The sequence below is a fragment of the Cetorhinus maximus genome, chromosome 21, assembly GCF_964194155.1.
Source record: "Cetorhinus maximus chromosome 21, sCetMax3.hap1.1, whole genome shotgun sequence".
Classification (NCBI taxonomy): domain Eukaryota; kingdom Metazoa; phylum Chordata; class Chondrichthyes; order Lamniformes; family Cetorhinidae; genus Cetorhinus; species Cetorhinus maximus.
In genome coordinates, this window is record NC_135899.1 from 37,503,147 (window position 1) to 37,519,247 (window position 16,101).

At 46.6% G+C, this 16,101-nt stretch overlaps 2 protein-coding genes and 1 pseudogene across 3 annotated transcripts in view; 1 reads left to right on the plus strand and 2 right to left on the minus strand.

Moving 5' to 3' along the window:
• The window catches only part of LOC144695227 (uncharacterized), a 384,420-nt gene that overhangs the window by 311,004 nt on the left and 57,315 nt on the right, over positions 1–16,101 (minus strand). The gene's annotated exons all lie outside the window — the stretch shown is intronic.
• Positions 1–16,101, plus strand: part of LOC144695231 (uncharacterized) — a 407,499-nt gene that overhangs the window by 294,220 nt on the left and 97,178 nt on the right. The gene's annotated exons all lie outside the window — the stretch shown is intronic.
• On the minus strand, positions 1,360–2,320 carry LOC144695463 (uncharacterized; annotated as a pseudogene).

Below are 16,101 nucleotides of genomic sequence, written 5' to 3' on the forward strand. Positions count from 1 at the left end.
ACCGCACATGGAGTGCTGTGTGCAGTTTTGGTCCCCTTACCTCAGAAAGGATATTATTGCCATAGAGGGAATGGAACAAAGGTTCACCAGACTTGTTCCAGGGATGGCGGGACTGTCTTATGAAGAGAGATTGGGCAAGCTGGGCCTGTATTCTCTAGAGTCTCGAAGAATGGGAGGTGATCTCATTGAAACCTACAAAATACTTAAAGGAATAGACAGGTTACATGCAGGTAAGATGTTTCCCCTGGCTGGGGAGTCTAGAGCCAGGGTACACAATTTCAAAATAAGGGAGAAGCCACTTAGAACCGAGATTAGGAGAAATTTCTTTACTCAGAGGCTTGTGCATCTTTGGAATTCTCTAGCTAAGAGGGCCGTGGAAGCTTAGTCATTGAACATGTTTAAGGTAGAGATTGATAGATTTCTGATTAACAATAATGTAAAGGGTTATGGAGATAGTGTTCGATCAGCCATGATCATATTGAATGGCGGAGCAGGCTCGATGGGCTGAATGGCCTTCTCCTGTTCCTATGTTACTATTATATACATCAAGTGTGGAAGAACTGGTTTAGATCTTCGGGGTTAGGTGAGCATCCTCCTATCAGCGCAAAGGTTGTTTCCACCAAACCTCAGGGACAGGTGAGTATTGAGCATGGTTAGTCCTGGGATTGGTTCAGTGCCAGTAGAAATCCCAGGAAGGTGTAGTGCTTCTCGGAGGCAGTGACGGTTTCTCCAACGGTTTGAGCAGTTGAAGTTGTTGTCCACTTCTCTTGGATTGATCACCCATTTGAAAGTGTGGAGTTGGTAGAGTTTCATTGATAAGTAAACTTTTCCTCTATTCTTCCTCTATTAGTTAGTTGATAAGTTTCTAAAATTTGCTTATAATCAATAAACTCTGATACCATTTACTAATTTGGTGTCTGAGTCTTTGCCTGGTGGTTATATCTCTGACAAACTCAAACAGTTTAAAATGGCCATTTGGGTTCCAGTATTACACTGTGCATCACTAAATTAAATCAAGTCTAAAATATCAAAACACCCCTTCTAAAACTTACAATCGTATGAACATACGTATGAACATACGAATTAGGGGCAGGAGTAGGCCACTCGGCCCCTCGAGCCTGCTCCACCATTCAATGAGATCATGGCTGATCTGATGTAACCTCAACTCCACGTTCCCGCCTACCCCCGATAGCCTTTCACCCCCTTGTTAATCAGGAATCTATCCAGCTCTCCCTTAAAAATATTCAAAGATTCTGCTTCCACCGCCTTTTGAGAAAGAGAATTCCAGAGACTCTCAACCCTCTGAGAGAAAAAATTTTCCTCATCTCCGTCTCAAATGGGTGACACCTTATTTTTAAACAGTGACTTCCTAGTTCTAGATTCTCCCACAAGAAGAAACATCCTTTCCACATCCACCCTGTCAAGTCCCCTCAGGATCTTCTATGTTTCAATCTCAGTCCCTCAGCACCGGCGTTGTTGTCACTCATTGTTTGATGTGAGTGAAAGCTGCTCCTTGTTCTGTGAGCATTCTTTGCAGTGAGCTTGTGTAGAGGTTCAGAGTCTGATTACAGATTGGCTAAAACTTGGTGAGGGAGTCCCTGTGTGGGTTCACTGATGTTCCAGGAGGACCAACAACTGTGTGAAGGCTTTATTACAGAACTCACACCAATAGGGTCTCTCCCCTGTGTGAGTGCGTTGATGGACCAGGAGATACACTGACTGTGTAAAAGCCTTGTCACACACCTCATGCCTAAATGGTTTCTCTCCAGTGTGAATCTGCTGGTGATTCAGGGGATCAGAGGAGTGGGTGAAAACCTTGTCACAAACATCACACCTGAAGAGTTTCTCCCCGTGTGAACCCTCTGATGATCCAGGAGGGTCAAGGAAAGCTTCATCACAAACCTCACACTTGAAGGGTTACTCCCCTGTGTGGATTCTCTGATGGAGCAGGGGTCTCAATGAGCCAGAGAATGATTTGTCACATACATTATACTGAAACAGTTTCTCCCCTGTGTGGATGCGGTGGTGTGTGCAGACAGCTGATGACCGCGAGAATGATTTGTCACACACCTCACATGTAAATACCTTCTCCGCTGTGTGAATGCGTTGGTGTCTGTGGAGATTCAATGAGTCAGAGAATGTTTTATCACAGCTCACACGTGAATGGTTTCTCTCCTCTGTGAATACGTTGGTGTACACGGAGATGAGATGATTGCGAAAAAGATTTGATACACACCTTGCAGGTAAATGGCTTCTCACCTGTGTGAATGTGTTGGTGCACGAGGATGACTGTGAGAATGATTTCTCGCACACGCCACATGAGAATGGTTTTTCTCTGTGTGAATGGGCCGTGATTCACCAGTCCAATGAGTGTACAAAGCCCTTGTTACACAACTCACATTCAAAACGCTTCTCCCCAGTGTGGCTGCATCGGTGATTCTCAAATGTCAATGGATATGTGAAAGCTGAATCACACACCTCACACTTGAACAGTTGCTCTTGCATGAAGCAGCCCCTATGTTACTAATTCTACAACAGATGCACCTTGTGTGTGAGGAAACCTTTTGAGCCTGTGGAGCCCTCCTCACACTTGAACAGCCTCTCACCTGTAGGAATGAGTCAGTGGTTCTTGAGGCTCAATAAATGATTGAAGCTCTCACCACACTTGGAGCCCACTCACACTTCTTCCCAGCCTCACCCTGACCGATCACCCACAGCTGAACCTTCAGAAAGGTTGGTTCTGATGGAAGGTTCCACACCACTGACCAGTTTCAGATCTGATGTTATGTCAAAGCTCCCCTGACCTGATCGATTTCCAGATGATGGTTTCACTGCCCAACCTTCTCTGTGTTGAGCAATGCTGTGAAGGGACTGGATGTATTCCCACTGTTGTGCAGTTGTCCCTTGGGTGATGGGCAGGATCTACCTGCGGTGTCTATCCTCTCTGTATTCTCTGGTGTAGTACAGTGCAATCCTTGTGTAAAACAGAAAATGGAAACATGATTTCCTCCAACTCCCTCTCCTCCTTTGCTGAAGAGGCTGACTCTTCAGTTTGTTTTTATTTGTACTTTCACAGGATGTGGGCATCGCTGACTAGGACAGCATTTGCTGCCCATCCCTAAATGCCTTCGAGATGGTGGCGGTGAGCCACTTTCTTGAATCACTGCAGGCCATGTGGTGTAGGTGCAGCCAGGGCTATGGAGAGAAATCATGGGCCCTGGTTTTTCTCCTGTTTCCAGGCCCCTTATCTCCACCACCCCCAGCCCCTTTAACCCTCCCCCTCATCCTTCAGGCACCCAGAATTGTGAACCATAGTCACACTGCGGTCAAACTGTTTCCAATAGCTTTATTAAAAACTTGTTGGCTTTTGTACGCTATGCATCTTTTTATAAAGCCCATGGAAAGCTCAGGTTTCAGTATGATAGGCATTACAACCACGGCTTTATCAGGCAATTACACACAACTTGGTCATTCATACTATGCAACCTGCTCCACTTCTTTGATCCTGGTCCTATGCAATATCCAGACAGCAACATCCAAAAGACTTGAACCTAACAAGCACCGCAAACAACAATCCTATGTGCAAGTGAGAGTATCTGAACTAACAGTGACATATTCTATTGGTCAATGATTTCTGCTTTCACTTCCAAGTTTAAAAATAGCAAAACCGTCCAGTAAATTGGCACCAACAATTCACCTGTAATAATGTGCTATTTCTATCCACACAAGAGGGCTTTGTTAATGAAAAATTACACTTTACATTGAGTGATAAATATTTTCTCATTTTAAGTTGAAACTAATGACACTCAAATGCCCAGAGTGGAGCATATAATAGGAGAGAAAACTACTGCAGAACGCTGGAAATCTGAAATATAAACAGAAAATGTTGGAAATACTCAGCAGGCCAGGCAGCACCTGTGGAGAAAGAAACAGAGTCAATGTTTCAGGTCTATGATCTGCATTGGCTCTGACGAAGGCTCACTGACCTCTTTCTGTCTGCGCAGATGCCACCAGATATGCTGAACGTTTCCAAACACCTCCCATTTCTATTGGAACAAAAATAACCTCTTTCACCAGCTCTCCGTAAAGCAATCAGATTCCTGGGAGCCCCTCATTCCCCTTCAGCAAGATCCCCAGCAGCAGCTGTCTGAGATCTGGTTTGGAACAACACTAAACATCGATTTAAATATACATTAAGATGTGAAGAAAGCGTAAACAACCTGCTGGGCAAAATCATAATCAATGCCAAAGCAATAAGTTGATAATTTTATAAATGAGTATCAATAAAAATGACAATTTAAAAACTGCCAAGCAGCAGAGCTAACAAATAAAATCTTTGTTGCCTTTTCGTTTAAGAAGATCTGGAGAGAGAGAGAAAGAGAGAGAGAGAGAGACGGAGGCGGGGGGGGGAGAGAGTGAGAGCTAGAATAAGCCCCAAGTCCTGGTCACAGGGAAGGGGGAGGGGACCAGGGCTGAGCTAAGGAGTTGGGTTTGATTAACATTGACCTTGTGTTTGTCTCTGGTGGCCCACACTCTGAGCTGGCCTTGGCAGAATTCATATTAAAGTGGCGGTCGGAAGTGGGCTGCCTTTCAGCCTGGATGTTCCTCCTCTCCTGGCCTGGTGTGTGGATAAGTTTTTGGGGAGGGAGGAAGAAGGGGAGGGGTTTGGTGTGTGTCCCCACTAAGCAGATGTGTGTGTGTCTGGTTCATTCCCAGTCTCAAGGTTCTCTCACTCACTCACACACTATGTCTCTGTCACATACACACATGCGCACACTCTCCCCCACAGATTCACTCTCTCTCCCCCACACACTCACTCTCTCCCACACCCTCGAACATATTCTCTCACTGTCTGTCACTTACAGTCTATTTCACTCACACTTGCTATCTCACTCACACTCCCTCACTCACTCCTTCACTCTCTCACTCACTCACAAAGGGGAATCCAGGGCTACAGCCACCAAAGCCTGAGGGCAGACCCTGTGGAGTGGTAAGGAAGGGAAGGAATGGGGGCCAGAGACATCCAGGACTGAGGGCGGACTGGGTGGAGAGGTCAGGAAGGGAAGGGCCTTGTGAGGATAAACTAAACATAGAAGCACTAGGCACTTTACCTGACTTGCTCTCCAGCAGCCTGCAGCCAGCTCTGAAACTCTTTCGAGTTATCAACAGTCACAGATTGCAACTCTTTCGAGTACAATCACAGTTCTTGGTTTCCGGGAGTGGGACATGAACCCACGACCCTCTGATTCAAAGGCGAGGGTGCTATGAACTGAGCCACAGCTGACACCTCCGCCAGCTCTGAAGAAGAGTGAAGAAGCTGACATCACCCAATCAGAACACTGCACAGGTCAGTGAGAAAGGGGGGACTGACCAATCTGGCAGCTCCCACTCAGCCCCTGATTGGCTGTTGTTCAGAACAAAAGCAATTATTGGCCAAATAGCGTGTCAATCAGGATGGTGTTGTGGAGTATTTTAAACCAACACCCAATACAGAGTCTTTCGTTCAAACGTCAAGCAGCCTTTATTTTTACACCGCTAGGAGACAATCTCTACTAGTAAACCAGCAAACCTCTCCAACAATATAGTTTTGAGCAGTTTATAAACTATTCTAATTGCATTACAATCACAGTGCCACCTACAGCAGAACTGATATCATTGAGAAGGACTGGAATTCAGGACATCACAACAATGACACAGGATAACCCCCATCATGAATCTAATAAAGAAATGAAGGAGGCAATTGTCACAACCAAATGGCCCCAGACAACATCCATTCACCCCTGTCACGGAAGGAGAGAAACCCTCCACACAAAGATCAGCCTTGGAGCCAGGGACAGCTCACCTTGGTAGGCTCCATTGTTTGCAGTTGTAGAAATAACATCAGCACTAATGTCTGTCCAGGACAGACTTGCAGGGTCAAAGTGGGGGCTTAGCAACAATCATCAAGCAGGATGTCCTCAGCGGATGTGTTTGTGAATTTGTTTACTGAAACAAACCATGTGACTCACACAGATAAAAGCAAAATACTGTGGATGCTGGAAATCTGAACAAAAACAAAAATACCTGGAAAAACTCAGCAGGTCTGACAGCATCTGCAGAGAGGGATACAGTTAATGTTTCGAGTCCGTATGACTCTTCATTAGAACTGAGGGAATATAGAAATGAGGTGAAATATAAGCTGGTAGAGGGGGAGGTGGGACAGGTAAAGCTGGATAGAGGGCCAGTGTTAGGTGGAGACAAAGGAGATATTGCCAAAGATGTTATAGACAAAAGGACAAAGGGGTGTTGATGGTGGTGACATTATCTAAGGAATGTGCTAATGGGGACATGAAAGGTAGCAAGCAGGACAAGCTAGTGGCAGATGACTCCAGTGGGGATGGGGTGGGGGGAAGGGATCGGAATGGGCTAAAAGGTGGAGATAAAACAATAGATCGAAATAAATTTTTAAAAGGTGGGAAAAGAAAAATATATATTTTTTTAAATTATAAATTATTGGAAAAAGGGGAATGGGAAAGGGGGTGCGGATGGAGGAGAGAGTTCATGATCTGAAATTGTTGAACTCAATATTAAGTCAGGAAAGCTGCAAAGTGCCCTACTGACTCCCACGGCTACCTCGACTACAGCTGCTCACACCATGCTTCCTGTAAGGACTCCATCCCATTCTCTCAGTTTCTTCGCCTCCATCACATCTGTTCTGATGATGCCACTTTCCAAAACAGTTCCTCTGACATGTCTTCCTTCTTCCTTAACCAAGGTTTTCCACCCACAGTGTTTGACAGGGCCCTCAACCGTGTCCGGCCCATCTCCCGTGCATCTGCCCTCACACCTTCCTCTCCCTCCACAACCATGATAGGGTCCCCCTTGTCCTCACTTATCACCCCACCAGCCTCCGCATTCAAAGGATCATCCTCCACCATTTCCGCCAACTCCAGCATGATGCCACCACCAAACACATCTTCCCTTCACCCCCCCTGGCGGCTTTCCACAGGGATCGTTCCTCTGGGACATCCTGGTCCACGCCTCCATCACCCCCTACACCTCAACCTCCTTCCACGGCACCTTCCCATGCAACCGCAGAAGGTGCAACACCTGCCCCTTTACTTCCTCCCCTCCTCATCGTCCAAGGGCCCAAACACTCCTTTCAAGTGAAGCAGTGCTTCTCTTGCACTTCCCTCAATTTAGTGTACTGCATTTGCTGCTCCCAATGCGGTCTCCTATACATTGGAGAGACCAAACGCAGACTGGGTGACTGCTTTGCGGAACACCTTCGGTCTGTCCATGACCCAGACCTCCCTGTCGTTTGCCATTTCAACACACCACCCTGCTCTCATGCCCACATGTTTGTCCTTGGCCTGCTGCAATGTTCCAGTGAAGCTCAATGCAAACTGGAGGAACAGCACCTCATCTTCCAACTAGGCACTTTACAGCCTTCCGGACTTAATATTGAGTTCAACAAGTTCAGATCATGAACTCTCTCCTCCATCCCCACTCCCTTTCCCATCCCTCTTTTTCCAATAATTTATCATTTAAAAAAAATGTTTCTTTTCCTACCTTTTTAAAATTTATTTCGATCTGTTGTTTTATCTCCACCTTTTAGCTCATTCCAATCCCTTCCTCCCACCCCACCCCCACTAGGGCCATCTACCACTAGCTTGTCCTGCATGCTACCCTTCATGTCCACATTAGCACATTCCTTAGATAATATCACCACCGTCAACCCCCCTTTGTCCTTTTGTCTATGACATCTTTGGCAATCTCTCCTTTGTCTCCACCTATCACTGGCCCTCTATCCAGCTTTACCTGTCCCACCCCCCTCTACCAGTTTATATTTCACCTCATTTCTATATTCCTTCAGTTCTGATGAAAAGTCATACGGACTCGAAGCGTTAACTGTATTCCTCTCCGCAGATGCTGTCAGACCTGCTGAGTTTTTTTCGAGGTATTTTTGTTTTTGTTCATGTGACTCACACATCTGCAATAAAGTTGCATTGTTGCTTTTGCATCTTCTAAGCTTAGAGTCTGAGAATCATTTTAACCCCACAATTGCTGAACAGCTTGAAAGCCCCACTTCTGGCCCCCCTTTTGGTACTTGGCTACCCTGCCCAAGTAAACCAATCTAAACCTATGATGTCCTGGGTCCTCTGCCCCGTTGTGGTGATCAGGCAGACAGTGCAGAGGACTCAGGATGTACCCTATATCTTATAATACTCCTGGATACTGGTTCTCGAACAACAAGTTTTGCTGTTCCTTAAGCGATGCCTTTGCTTTTTTCCTCTCCCGTTTCTTCCTACTTGCTGCACATGCTGCAATTTCCCAACCTACAGCTAAAAGTAATACTACCAAGACACGGGGGATCATTCAGATCCAAGGGCAGGTTTTCAACACTTACTCCCCAGTTCCACAGTCACTCCCACCAAGTTCTGGCCCTTAGATCCTTTTCTATATCTTTCTTCAAAATCATTAGGCCCTGTTTCAAAACGTGGTATCGTTGCACTACTCTGCCTAAACTCCCCTTAATTTCTTGTAAGTGTTCAAGTAAGTGGGAAATAGGCGGCCCCACAGAGTCTTCATATTGTTCCAGGTCCTCGCCTATCTGATCTGCAACATTTATAGTAACCAGCTCCCTCAATTTTATACAAACCAGTCTAGTATGTCCAATAGTAACAGGGACCTGGGGTTTAAAGCAGAAATTTGGCATCGTGATATTACATGTTAAGGTCTGCGTATTGATATTCGACTTCGGTGGTTGTGACGCAGGACCCCCCTTGGCCTCTGTACCCTGAGCGGGTACCGGTGTGGGATATTTCCAGCATACACCCCTCTATCCTGTTGTAGCCACACTCATCCTTTGTGGCTTGGCCCGCGGGGTGTGGGCATGTGGTTAAGCTGCCTTTCTGGTGACACCCACTCAGGGACACTCCTCTAATTGTACCATCTTTCTTGATGTCATAGATGTCCGTTGGATAATACCTAAAATAGGTTTCCCCTCAGATCAGGCCAATGTTTTCCACTTGGTACAGAGGATATGGTTGGGCATCTGATTCGACCACAGGGATAATGATTACCACCCCCACCACTGGGCTGCATAGCCTTGGACCCTAGTCACACCTTTGAAAACGCAGGCATTCACCAAACCCGGTTGCTGTGCGAGGTCATGGAGGTAGGAATTGTTGATCCAACTGGGCACCTGGCCTTGTTGAATCTAAACCAGGTTGTGTCTTAGTTGTCCTACTACCCACTGGTCATGACCGTAACTTAGGTCTCTCTTTTCTCCCGCCCCAGCCTGTTCCAGATTTCTGTCATTCAGTCAGTTAGTAATCTCAGCATGGCTTTCTATTGCCCTTATCCCCGTTAACAAGTCTGTAACTTTCCGGATGACTAACCGTACTCCTTTGTGGGCAGCTTGATTTCCTCTCTCCATTAACCCCTGTGGCACCCCCTTTAGCCGTTCCACACTACTGAATAGTTTGTATGTCTAACGCGTTCACAAATGACTTTTCTGTCATAACTCCTGTCAAAACATCATTGATTAAACTTCCCTTTGCCCTGCGGTGGAAAGCAGCATGCCCTCTAAACCTAGTTGCACCCATGGCATCGGCTGCCTTATTGATTATATCCTTTGTTAGTCTTTCATACGATTTCTTAATACCGTCAAATTCGCCACAATACCTAGGCCATTGTAACATTGTTAAGTTCAGCAATACCAGTACAATTTCATGTTTTACATTGTCAAACAGTTGCTCATTTTCTGTAAATAATGCCAGCCCGTTTAGTGGGCCCGGAGACAATTCTGGGCACTGTAACAGTGCCGTCCTCGTTGTTGATGTAATCGTTGGTATAGTCACGGTTGACGATGTGGGTGCCCTTGGTGTTGTTGGGGCGGGTGTTGTAACACGATGTACAGTAGTCCATCTACAACCCAGTCCTCGCAGCGCAAGACATATCTTCCCCCTACTTGGTCCCGTACGTGCTGCTCTCGTGTGCATCTCGCCATACTGGTAGTATTCATCATTTTACACGGCCCACATGGTGTTGGACTCGAACTTACCCATGCACCGTTACACACATAACACCCTTTATCCTGTTTTTTCACATTCGTAACTGGTTGACAAGGTGAAACCCGTTTTAGAGTCACCTTTGGTGGCCGGGGTGGGGGTGGGGGGGGGTCTCAATCTGCATTCCATTTCTTCCCGGTCTCTTGCGCTTGCCTTGAGAATTGTTCCAATTGTCAGACTCGTCAAAATTAATGCTTTCACGGTGGCCATACTGTTTGGGGATAAGCACAACTCTGGCTGTCACCAGTCGGTCAGTCGGTCCTGTAAAACAACATCAGTTAAAACTGTATTGGATAAAGAGCCGACGCACACATGATAGGCTACACGGCTTCTTCTTTGGCCATGCCGGGTCCTCAAGAACAGTAAAACATTTTAGTTGCGACCGATGTTTCCATTTCTCTTTCCCTTTCATATCCACAAAAGCGCATGTATCGCTGATCATCATTACCTCGTACGGGCTTATTCATCTAGGGGCGAATCCTACACGTTTGGTATGTACCTGCTTTTATCTAAAACCTCTCCACTACCTTGGGCATTGGTTCATTGCTGCCCTTATTCTTCCTTTCCTGATCTTGGATGTCTTGTTGTGCTCTCACCTCCTGTTTCAACTCACCTAGTTGGTCATCTAGTTGTTCATAGTTCCTGATACGGTCCTTTACTCGTTCTAGTTCCTTGCTACCAATCGATATTACTTCTGGTAGTCACATAGCACGTCCCATCATTAGCTCAAATGGAGTCAGTCAGTTGTCCGGTTGGGTGTTGTGCATAGGCGCATGAGTATACAGGGGAGGACATCTACCCATCCTTGTCCTGTTTCTGCAATACCTTTTGCCAGAGCGGTTTTTAAAATTCTATTCATTCATTCGGCCATACCTGAACTTTGTGGGCGATATGGGACATGGAACCTCTGGAGGGCTCCTAACAATGTACAGGCTTCCTTCATAACCTTCCCTGTAAAGTGAGTACCTCGGTCTGAGTCTATCTGTAAGGGAATTTCCCAGTGGGGAATTATTTCCTATGCCAGTATTTGGCCTATCGTCCTAGCGCTACAGTCTCGGGTGGGAAACGCTTCTACCTACCTGATAAATTGATTGATTGCTACTAAGCAATATTTCTTGCCCCTGTCGTTAGGCAGGGGTCCGGTAAAATCTATTTGCAGATTTTCTCATGGGCCTTTAGGTCTTGGCTGGTGGGTCATTTGAACTTTGCTTGGCTTTCCGGGATTGTACCATCTGCATGTTATGCATCAGAGAAGCATCCAGGGGAGGTGATGGTGTAGTGGCATTGTCGCTGGGCTAGTAATTTAGAGATTACAGGGTAATGTTCTGGGGATCTGGGTTCAAATCCCAACACAGTAGATGGTGGAATTTGGATTTAATAAAAAGTTGGAATTTAAAGCTTGATGATGTTGATTGCTGTAAAAACTCATCTGGTTCACTAATGCTCTTTAGGGAAGGAAATTTGCCATCCTTTCCTGGTCTGGCCTACATGTGTCTAATGGGCAGTGACACATACAACGATTTTTTTAAAAATGGCTGACAGTGTTTGGACACATCTCTCCCCTTTCCGTTCTGTTCTCCTGTTACCCCCAATTTGTTGTTAGCCTATTATACATTGCCTGGCACGCCCACTGTGGTCAGAGCTGTGATAAATTTCTCAGAGGTTTGTTTGGATACAATCTAGGACTATTACCCGTGAATCTTTCCTCCAAACTCTAACTGCTCCTTCCTTAGCCCATTGTTCTTGCTCTTCCACATTAGCTTCATCCTGTATCTTTGTAATATTCATTTCACCTGCAGCAGCAACTGGGGCTGGTGTTTCTTTCTCGGCCGCTTACCTGGCTGCCTCGCCCTCTGTTCCTCAGTTTCCACCTTTAGGTGGGCTCTTATTTTAATCTCGGCCGCCTCTGCCGGCCCTTCTGCGTGTCTCCACTGACCCTCTCACCACATTCTCGTGCCTTATGTGTCCTCCTCCTGAGGTGATGTATCCTCACCTACTCCAGGCTATCATATAATCATGTACCACCCCGAAAGGCTTCTGTAAGGGCAGTCAGCTCGGCCACCTGGGCTGAGACACTTCCTTTGGCTACCACTTCACCATCTCCTTTTACCACTGCCCAACCTGTGTGCGGCTCTCCATATATATATCAAGATCCATCCACATAAAGGGTGCAGTCGGGGTTTTCCAGGGGGTCGTCAGAGGCGGTCCCTTGTGTTTCTTCGTCTATTGTGGCCTGACACTCGTGCGTCTCCCCTTCCGCTAATATGTCTTCAGCAGGGTTTACTCACGTATTCCTCACTATCTGAACTGATCTGTCTTTCGGTATTAGGACTGCTTCCCATGCAGCTCTTCTACTGTCCGAGACGGATTTAAATTTCCCTGTAATCAGCAGGTCCACCTGTGGATGTCACGTGTGCAACACTACCTGTCCTGACATGGTTATCGGTTCACAGACCCGCACTGCACATGCCGCACAGTCTAATGCGGCTACGCAACTTGCCATACCCTGGGCTACTGAGGACTACTGGGTGGAATAATAAGCTACTGGCCTCATGTCCCCGCCATACTCCTGTAACACTGCTGCATTGTCGAAGTTTCCATCCACATTGTAGAGCACGTGGAATGGTCGGGGCATATTGGGCAATCTAAGGGCGGGGCTGGAGTCAGGGCGGCCTTCAACTCTGAGTAGGCCTTATCCTGCCCTGGCCCCCACTTTACCTGTCCTGTTGCCGGCCTTCTTCACTTTACTAATCGCTGTATTGGCTCCGCAGTTGCCGCGAAGTCTGGTACAAAACTTCTGCAGCAATTAAATAGTCCTAACACCTTCCTCACTCCTCTGATGGTTATCGATCTTGGCATGTTTTTGATGGCGATTTTTCTTTCTTGGGGAGTATCTTACAACCTGACTAATTTCATGTCCCAGGTATTTAACCTGTGGTAGTCCCAATTGTGCCTTTTTCAGATTTACTTTAAATCCTGTCTCCTCCTAGGCCTGAAAAGCACATATTAGAGAGTCCATATGTCCCTTTTCATCCTCTGACGCTATCAGTATATCATCTACATATTGTAGTCGTGCACTTTGGTGCTTTGCAAAATCCAGTCCTTCCAGGGCTTGATTCATTACATGGTGGAATATATTAGGGCTGTTATGGAATCCCTGTGGGACTCTGGTCCAAGTGTATTGTTTCCTTTCCACCGTGAATGTGAATTTTTCTTGTGACTCACCATCCAATGGCATGGACCAGAACCCGTTGGCAATGTCCAAGACTCTGAACACTCTGTGTTTGGGTTTTACTCTGTTAAATACCGTGGAGGGACTCGCCACTATGGGGTGTTCTCGTGGGATTACCTTGTTAAGGGCAGTATAGTCGACCGTCAGTCGATATGATCGACTTTACAGGCCATATAGGGGAATTAATGGTCAATATAGTTTCGCTCAACGCCCCTTGTTCTACTAGATCTGCCACTATATTCTGCATGGCTTCTCTTGCCTCTGGTTTTATTGGGTATCGTCTACAGGCTCAGTGCTCCGGCACCGGTATCTTAATCGGTTCCATCCTTACCAGTCCGCAGTCTTATTTAGATTCTGCCTAAACCCCTTCTATCCCCTCACACACATTTGCCGTCCTTCCTCCAATCCCGGCTTAGGAGTTTTACGCTGGATATTTGTGTCACATATTGGGCGCCTGGACTTTTCTCCGAGGTCCCTCCACATTATTCCCCTGTCTTTAACATCTATTAATAAGTTTAGTTCAATCAGTATATCTATTCCTAAGGTTGTCCACAAGCGTACAGGGAGGATTATACCTCCCATCTCCAATACTTGTGTCTCACTTTAATAAACCCTAACCTGTTTTCCCTCCACTCCCTGTATTAATAACGAACGTTGGGTGAGGGAAAGTTTCAAATTTGTCATGGACACCGAGTCCCCTGTATCTATTAGCGCCTCGCACTGCCGATCCCCTAACAGTGCCGCTAAATATATTTGGGGGTCTTGGTCCTCTCCGGGGGCCGCTGCTACCTATTGTTCCTGACTCAGGGTTTTGATTATCTCGATCAGTTAGTTGGTTTTTGTTCATGTCCTCCATACAGGATGTTTGTCCAATTGGAGGGACCGATTGTTGTTTGGGGCCCTGTCCTGCTTTGCCTTCCCTGGCCGACCAACAGTCCTTGGCCTCATGGCCGGGCTTGTTACAGTTCCTACACTTTCTCCTGTTGTCCTTTTTTGGCATATGGCACTCATTGCACCTGTGTCCTGGACTGTTGCAATTATAGCAAACCTCACTTTTTCCTCCTGTTTTTGCTAAGTCTGTCACTGACTCTGCTGCGGCTAGTTTAGTCTTCTGTTGATTGTCTATGTCCATAGCCCATCTAACTAAGGAGTCAAAATCCTGCATCGTGACTAGTCCCGACCTCATTACGTCCTGATGTGCTTTGCTCAGTCCATCTTTAAACATTTTTAAGAATGCTGCATCGTTCCTTGCTGGGTCTCGTACGCCTGAGTGCGCTATATAGAATGTCAACTTTCTCTCCCCACAGTTGTGTGCTGATTCCCCTTTACTCTGTGTTATTCCCATTATCATACCCCAATTCACTGGCACAGCTCCCAGTGCGGTAGTCACTGCTGTTTTAAAATGACCAAACGCTGTCTGAGACTCTTAGCCGGTCTGGATGACGGCCGCGCACCAGGTCCCGTCGCCTAGTTCCTGCCGTTTTGTCTCAGGAATTTTAGCCCGTACTAGACAGGCTGTGTCCCGATTATGTAATTGGTGGGATGTTCGCATTTCTCTCAATTTGTCCCAAAAGAGTTCATTGCTCCGGCGGGGGTGTGTCAGTTTTGGCAACGTTTCCAATAATTTGATTTTGTCGAGGGAAAACGGGACACATGTTGTTCTTAATCGGACCGGTCCCGGTTGGCCTTGGGCATCAGGGGGTCTGGACACAACTTCTACCTTAGCTGGCGCCACTCCAATGGCACCATCATATGACGGGGGCGGTTATTTTCCTTCTTTGTCTTTTTGATAATTATACACCTCACTGTTTATATCCCAATCATCTGGACCTTTGGTCCGGTATTGTGGGGATGTTGGTGGTACTGGGTAAATGTCAGCTTCAGCAGATGTGTTTCTGTACCTTTTGTTCAGGTCGCCCTGGCTACTAACAAAGTGCCTTTTCCTCCTTTTGTTTCCCTACTTTTCTCCACCATGCCCTCTGTTTCCCAGTCGGGTCATCTGGATTCCACCCCTTCTCTCTGATTCTTATCTCCTAGATATCTAGTTAACCATCCCTCTGGACCCCACTCGAGCTCTAACTTCTTTTCCGCGGCCATTGTTGGTTTGGGTTATTTGTTGTCAGCCTCATCTTCATTTCCTCCTGAAGTGAGCGCGTTACTTGCAACTAATACCGAGCATCTTGCTAGACACGTTTCACCCAAATCCTTACCGACTCATTGAGGTTTGACTTAGACCCGTAAATGCTTTTGGTCCCAGGGCGGCAGATGGAGGGCAGTTTTGGCTTTGCCCTCACGATGTGATGATTTAGAAGGTACTCATGTGGTGGCTCGGCTGTCACTCGTCCGTTTCCTCCGTCCTTAGCGGGATCCCATCCTCGTCACCAATTTGTTGCGGAATATTTTAAACCAAAACTCAACACAGGATTGGTCGTTCGATGTCAAGCAGCCTTTATAATTTATCCTTTTGGCAGCCTCCAATATTCTCCCTCCAACTGGACCGCTCCCTCTGGATTCTTACCTGCTCTTGATCTTTTCATTGAGAACTGTCAGCATGACATTAGTCGTCTCAATTTCTCTGTTCCTCTCACCCACTCTAACCTGTCTCTTTCTGAACTTGCCGCACTCCTTTTCTCTCAGGTCCCACCCTGACTTTGTCATCAAACCTGCTGACAAAGGTGGTGCTGTTGTTGTCTGGCGCACTGACCTTACCTCACAGAGGCTGAGTGCTAACTCGCAGACACTTCCTCCTACCTCCCCCTGGAGCATGACCCCACCACTGAACATCAAGCCATTGTTTCCAGGACTGTCACTGAC